The sequence below is a fragment of the Ursus maritimus genome, unplaced genomic scaffold (assembly GCF_017311325.1).
Source record: "Ursus maritimus isolate PB19 unplaced genomic scaffold, ASM1731132v1 scaffold_8, whole genome shotgun sequence".
Taxonomy (NCBI): Eukaryota; Metazoa; Chordata; class Mammalia; order Carnivora; family Ursidae; genus Ursus; species Ursus maritimus.
Window position 1 is genome coordinate 28,598,251 of NW_024426996.1, and position 7,038 is coordinate 28,605,288.

At 37.6% G+C, this 7,038-nt stretch overlaps 1 long non-coding RNA gene across 1 annotated transcript in view; it reads right to left on the bottom strand.

Annotated features, from left to right (window-relative positions):
* The window catches only part of LOC103656320, a 58,867-nt gene that overhangs the window by 13,268 nt on the left and 38,561 nt on the right, over window positions 1-7,038 (bottom strand). The window lies entirely within an intron of this gene.

Genomic DNA, 7,038 nt, shown 5'->3' on the forward strand with positions numbered 1-7,038 from the left:
AGTAGAATGAAGTCCAGATGTGGGTGTCCAGAGGGTCCAGAGGGAGGAGTCGGAGGCCTCTGGAGACACAGATTGTTTTTCCAGGATTACGGACCTGACAAGTCAGACATTGTTGATAGGCTATTTTTACGGTTTTGCAGAAATCTCTCCGTTAATGTCTGTTTATAATTTGAGTCATCTTAAATGCATTATGGTGGGTAAAAGAATGCAAAAACTGAAAAATGGGGTTGGTCAGGGAGCTGGAGAGAACCAAACAGGTGTCTTGGGTTTCCTAGAGCCCTGACATTCTTTAATTTACAGCCATTGTTTACTCATCTAAATTTCTGATTTTGGAATAGACCATTGCCTTGTTTCAAGGCCATCAGGAAGGCAAAAGTCAGACCATGAGGGGTCAGTTTTTGCAGAAACAGAATGGACTTTACGTACAAGTGCCACAATCTTACAAATACAGTATAAAGAAGGCTTAGTATTACTTTTTGACAATGCTTCTCATGTAATTTACATATCAAATAAGCCTGATTAATCTAAAAATCCTTTGAAATATTACAGCGAAAAATGACTTCATTTAGAATTTCATTTGAAGAAGTTTGTCAAAAATATTAAAAAAGTTTCATAGCACTTCATTAAATTAGATCACAAATTATTATGATCATGACCCGAGCCGAAGGCAGACGCTTAACTGACTGAGCCACCCAAGCGGCCCTCTAGATATTAATTTAACCTAATTCATCATTTAATTTAACACAACTTTAAGGTTTTAGCCTTATTTTTAATTTTAAATATTTATGCAATATTGAATATCTCCGTCAGATGTAAGATGGGTCCCAGAGATGGTTCAAAAAATATTACCTTCTCAAAAACCAGAGGCACTTACAAAAATTGCCAAAAAAAAGAAAATAAAAAACCCCAAAAAACCAAAATCAAAACCTAAAACCAAAACAAAACACCACAAAAACAAAAACAAACAAACAAACAAGAAAAACAAATAACCCCAACAACCTGCATGTTCCAGGCAAGCAGAAAGCCAAGCACAATTATGAAAATGAGACAAGCAAGAAGGCCACAGCTCTCCCTGGGATAGAAAAATTCAATTAACAGTGGGTTTGGATTTGGAAAGAAAAGGTCAATGTGACATTTTATTTTGTAATCTCTACTGAGCACTACGAGCAGACATTAGGAAAAATTGATTCTAAGAGAAATAAGAGTCAGAGAAAGACAAATATATGGTTTCACTCACATGTGTAATTTAAGAAACAAAACAGATGAACATAGGGGAATGGGGGAAAAGAGAGAGAGGTCAACCATAAAAAACTCTTAGCTATAGAGAACAAGCTGAGGGTTGATGGAAGGGAGGTGGTCAGGGGGATGGGCTAAATGGGTGATGGGTATTAGGAGAATACTTGTTACGATGTGCACTGGGTGTTATATGTAAGTGATGAATCACTAAATTCTACTCCTGAAACCAATATTGCAGTATATGTAAACTACCCAGAATTTAAATAAAAACTTGAAACCAAACCAAACAAACAAACAAATAAAATAAAAAAAATACAGGGATTGCAATATTAATGTTAACTTATTTTATGGCATGATGATTTTTGAGCAAGATTATTATACTACTGCCAAGTAGAAGATACCAGAATTTTGGGTATATAATAGTAATTTTTAAGAATACGATATATGCCATTCATTATGATAAATTATGAACATTGCCCCCTTGTCTTTTTTATTTTTGTACTCAATATATTGTCATAGAAATTTGGAATCCATCTTTTATTAAAATTATATGCAAATATCAAAAAAAGAAAAAGAAGAACTCATTCTGATAGGAATTTTTCCCTTTTGCCACGTGCAGAAGAATGAAAATGGACCATTTCCTTACACCATACACAAAATAGATTCAAAATGGATGAAAGACCTAAATGTGAGACAGGAATCCATCAAAATCCTAGAGGAGAACACAGGCTGCAACCCTTTTGACCTCTACCACAGCAACTTCTTACTAGACATGTGTCCAAAGACAAGGGAGACAAAGGCAAAAATGAACTATTGGGACTTCATCAAGATAAAAAGCTTTTGCACAGCAAAGGAAACAGTCAACAAAACCAAAAGACAACTGATAGAATGGGAGAAGATATTTGCAAATGTCTTATCAGATAAAGGGCTAGTATCCCAAATCTATAAGGAACTTATCAAACTCAACATCCAAAGAACAAATAAACCAATCAAGAAATGGCCAGAAGACATGAAAAGATGTTTCTGCAAAGAAGACACCCAAATGGCCAACAACTATATGAAAAAATGCTCAACATCACTCAGCATCAGGGAAATAGAAATCAAAACTACAACGAGACACCACCTCACACCAATCAGAATGGCTAAAATTAACAAGTCAGGAAATGGATGTTGATGAGGATGTGGAGAAAGGGGAACCCTCTTACCCTTGGAAATCCCAGCTGGTGCAGCCACTCTGGAAAACAGCACAGAGATGCCTCAAAGAGTTGAAAATAGAGCTACTTTTTGACTCAGCAATTGCACTACTGGGTATTTACCCCAAAGATACAAAAGTAGTAATCTGTAGGGGCCACCTGCACCCCAAGGTTTATAACAGCAATGTCCACGATAGCCAACTGTGGAAAGAGCCAAGATATCTGTTGACAGATGAATGGATAATGAAGATGTGTTTCATATATACAATGGAATATACTCAGCCATCAGAAAGGATGCTTACCATTTACATCAACATGGATGGAATTAGAGGGCATTACGCTAAGCGAAATAAGTCAATCAGAGAAAGACAATTATATGATCTTACTCATATGTGGAATTTAAGAAACAAAACAAGGGACACAGGGGAAGTGAGGGAAAAATAAAACAAGATGAAATTAGAGAGGGACACAAACCATAAGAGACTCTTAATCATAGGAAACAAACTGCTGGGGGGCAGGCGGTGTGGGATGGGGTAACTGGGTGATGGACATTAAGGAGGGCACACGATGTAATGAGCACTGGGTATTACATAAGATTGATGAATCACTGAACTCTACCTCTGAAGCTAATAGTACATTATATGTTAATTAATTGAATCCAAATTTAAAAAAAAAGAAAAAGAAAAAAAGAATTTTTACCTTTTGCTGTCTTCTACCTCAACCTGTGCCCACTAATTTTTCAGCGTTTTGGCCTCCAAGATCCCTCTAGCAATAGCCTTTACTTGCATAAAATAAGACAAACAAACATGTACACCTTAACACACCTGCAGTAAGCAAAACATGTCACTGTGGGCTGGCCAAGAGAAGTCCCCATGCACACCACCAGCCATCCCCAGTGTGGACTAAACCAGCAGACTCCATTGGACAGGAAATGGGGAAAGGACTAAACCAGCAAACTCCAGTAAATAAGGATCTCAGACTGGAATGGGGAAGGGATTCCAACATGGGATTGTGGACTGAACCAAGGGCTCAGGAGGTGCGCCATTAGAGCTTCCTGTGAGTCTAGACTGACTCGCTAACCCTGGACTGGAAAGCCAATTAGATCAGTAGCTTGAACGCAAGAACAGAGCTGAAACCAAGAGGACTTACCGACAGCCCTCCAAAAGGGCAAGAAAAACAGTGGACTCAAAAGAGCTTGCAGGTGCTGCACCCCTGTTTCTAGTTGTCCCTAAATGTCATTCATTTTGGATCTCAAATCTGCTAACAAAATTCAACTGAGCATGTCTTAAGATCTAATTTATTAAATGATTCATGAACTGGGTAGCCTCCCATCAGGCAAGTAGAGAGACGTTCCCTTATGTTGTTACTGGTGAGTTTCTCAAGAGATTTGCAGTTAAGGTAGGGCCTAGATAAGACAGTAGGAAAAACATATTTGGGATGAAAGAAATGACCTCGGATTTAAATGTTTTAAATTTGCGCAGCAGTTGGGACACTCGTGGAAATGTTTAGAATCTGGAAGTCTTTGTCAGGCTGGTGATACTGACACGTGTAGCTCAGCATAGGGAGGGTTCACAGAGTAGATGAGGAGGCTGAAGCTACATTTGAGGCTTATCATATTTAAGGTATGGACACTCATTTATCTGTCCTTTCTGTATGAATTCTAGTTATCATTTCTCTCTCACTACTCAACTCTTCATTCTTTATCACTTTACCAGGTTCTATTTTTCTTCATGGTGCTTATCTCCATATAGTATGCCTATTCTTCCTTTGTCTAACTCCACATGGACTGTAAGCTCCATTAGAGTAGATATTTCATCTGCAAATTTTCCTGTGGCATCCACAGTATGTTGGAAAGTACAATATAGACTATACCATAGTAAAAAAAAAATGCAGACACCAGAATACGATGGCTTAACATAATGAAGAATTCCTTTTCACTGTCACAGTCTGATAAAGGGTGGGAAAACCACCTCAATCTTGGATCTAGGCATCTGAACGTACAGACTAGAAGGGCTCTGTGACCATGGAAGAGAGGAGTGGAAGGTCAAGGAAAGGACTTACATCACCCATAGCCCAGGGACCAGAACTTAGTCAGATGCTCCCGCTCCAACTGCAAGAGGGATTGAAAAATATACTTTCTGTGCTTAGAAAGAAAGAAAGTTGTTATGAATGTATGGCATATTCTCTGCCCCAGTTCTTGTCTGCAAACAGCTTGTGGTACCCAGAACTTCCCAGCAAATACTATTAAAAAAAAATCGGAATTTGTTATTTAGCAACTGGGGGGAGAACGGGGGCAACATCTACTACGAGCTTTTAAAACTTTATGTTTCTTACATTTTTTATGCTTTTTTTTCACAGACAGATATCCATGAAAATTAGCAAATATTAACAGGAAATATGATAGTACCAATACCATCAAATCATAACCCAGTGCTGTCGTAAGTTTACTTTTGAAGTATAGCAAACCTATGGTATTTATAAATCCCAAGACTTTTGGTAAAAGCAGAATAATAATAATATTCGAATATATACTCCTCCCCAGGGATGCTCACGAACATCCCAGAACCACTAATGTATCACTACCCTTTCATATTAGGACAGAACTATGGTTGAAACTGTACATCATGGTGGGTCAGCGGACTCCCTTGTTTGGGTAGAGAATAGCCAGAAACCCCATATATTTCAGACACACTTAATTACGTGGAAAAAATCCTGAAGTCTCTAGTGTCTTACCACATAACTTGGCAAGTATTTACACACTCCTCCTCATCAGCACTCCACGCTCATAGGCCTTATTTCTCTCTCCCATTTTAGCATCTATGCACATGCTTTTTCCTGGCTGGGAAGTTGGCCTCTTCTCCAAATTAACTCTTAGTTATTTCCCAGGGGAAACTTTTCTAAGCAGCTTGATACTGTCAAGTTTCTTTTATTTATAGATATATCTCTGTTTCATAGCCCTTACCTCCAATGAAAATTTCAATTTATTGGTATGATTGTTTAGTCGGTATCTATCTTTCCCCCTCACTTCTAAGCACCAGGAAGATAGCCACAAGTTTTTATATTCATTAGATTCCCAGTGCACAGTTTCAGCCAGATATTCAGTAAATATTTTTGAATTAATTAATTTTGCCTTCACGACATTGTCCTTTATGTTACTATGTACAAGTGTATTGAAAAACAAAACAAAACAAGTAACAAAATCAGTAACAACAACACCTTGTTCTAGAAAACAAACAAAAACCTGGTAGCTAGCCAAGCAAGGACTTGTACAGTTTGTCTTTTGTTCTGTGATACACTTTGACATAGTGGAGAACATAGCTGGGATGACTCTGGGTAGTATGGACATTTTGACAATATTAATTTTTACAATCCGTGAACACAGAATATCTTTCCATTTATTTATGTCTTCTTCATTTATGTCTTATAGTTTTCAGTGTACAGTTCTTTCACCTCTTTGGTTAAATTTATTCTGAGGTATTTTATTATTTTTGATGCAAATGGATTTATAAATGGGTTGTCTTCTTCGTTTATTTTTCTGATAGTTTGTTAGCACATAGGAACACAAAAATTCTTGTATATTGATTTTGTATCCTGCAACTTTATAACCTTTTAAAATAAAAAGTATTTGCATGGGGCAGGGTAGAAGTGGAGCTGAGAGGTCTTGAAAAAAAAAAAGGTAAGAAATTGCACATCAGGAAAGGTGCAGTTTATATTATAGCCACCGACTCCAGAGACTTCTGATTTTAATTCTTGAAGAGAAGTTTAGTAAGTGCCGGAGGACCTCATGAAGTCTTATAAACCTGAGCTTGTTAGATAGTCTCTGTTTTTATAGAATTTCGGAGAAAGAAAAATAACTACTTCGGCCCCTGCAAAATTGGGAAAATAACAACATGTTTTGAAATAGGACTTAGGATGTCTATTTCAAGCTCACCCACTTTTTATATATGATAGTTAAAGAGACATAAAACTACCTTTATTAGAGCCCTGCTCAGAATGGAAAATGACACATGTTGCCAGTGTTAAAAAGTTCATCAGAGCAATCTCTCTGATGCTACACCTACCTCCAGTTTGTTTCTTTTCCCAGCCTTTTTTGTCATTTAGTTCCTCTTTCCCACCCTATGTTAGGCCACTCTTCAGTTGTCAGTTAAGAAGGCCCAGTGCATTATATGGCGTATTTAAATTCCCCAGCAATGAATGGGCAGCTCTGTGGTTACACTCCCCTGACTCCAAAGTCCAATACTTCTTTATCTATCCCAGCAATCTTTGCCCGAGGAATCGTGTACAATTCAATATACCAAAAGAAAGTGTTGCTATTTCACATATAAACAGCGTATATGAAATCAATCCTGCAAGGCCTTTTTAGTTTGTATACTCTTTCTTCTTCTACTGATTCATAATCCACAGGAAAGTGATCTAGTGCTGTTGGATCTATAGTAATGAAATACTAATTTATTCAATAAAATATCAATTTATTTTTTTAAGATTTTATGTATTTACTTGAGAGAGAGAGGGGAGAGAGAGAGCACAGGTGAGGGAGAGAGGCAGAGGGAGAAGGAGAAACAGATTCCCTGCTGAGCAGGGAGCCCTGATGAGGGCCTACATCCCAGGA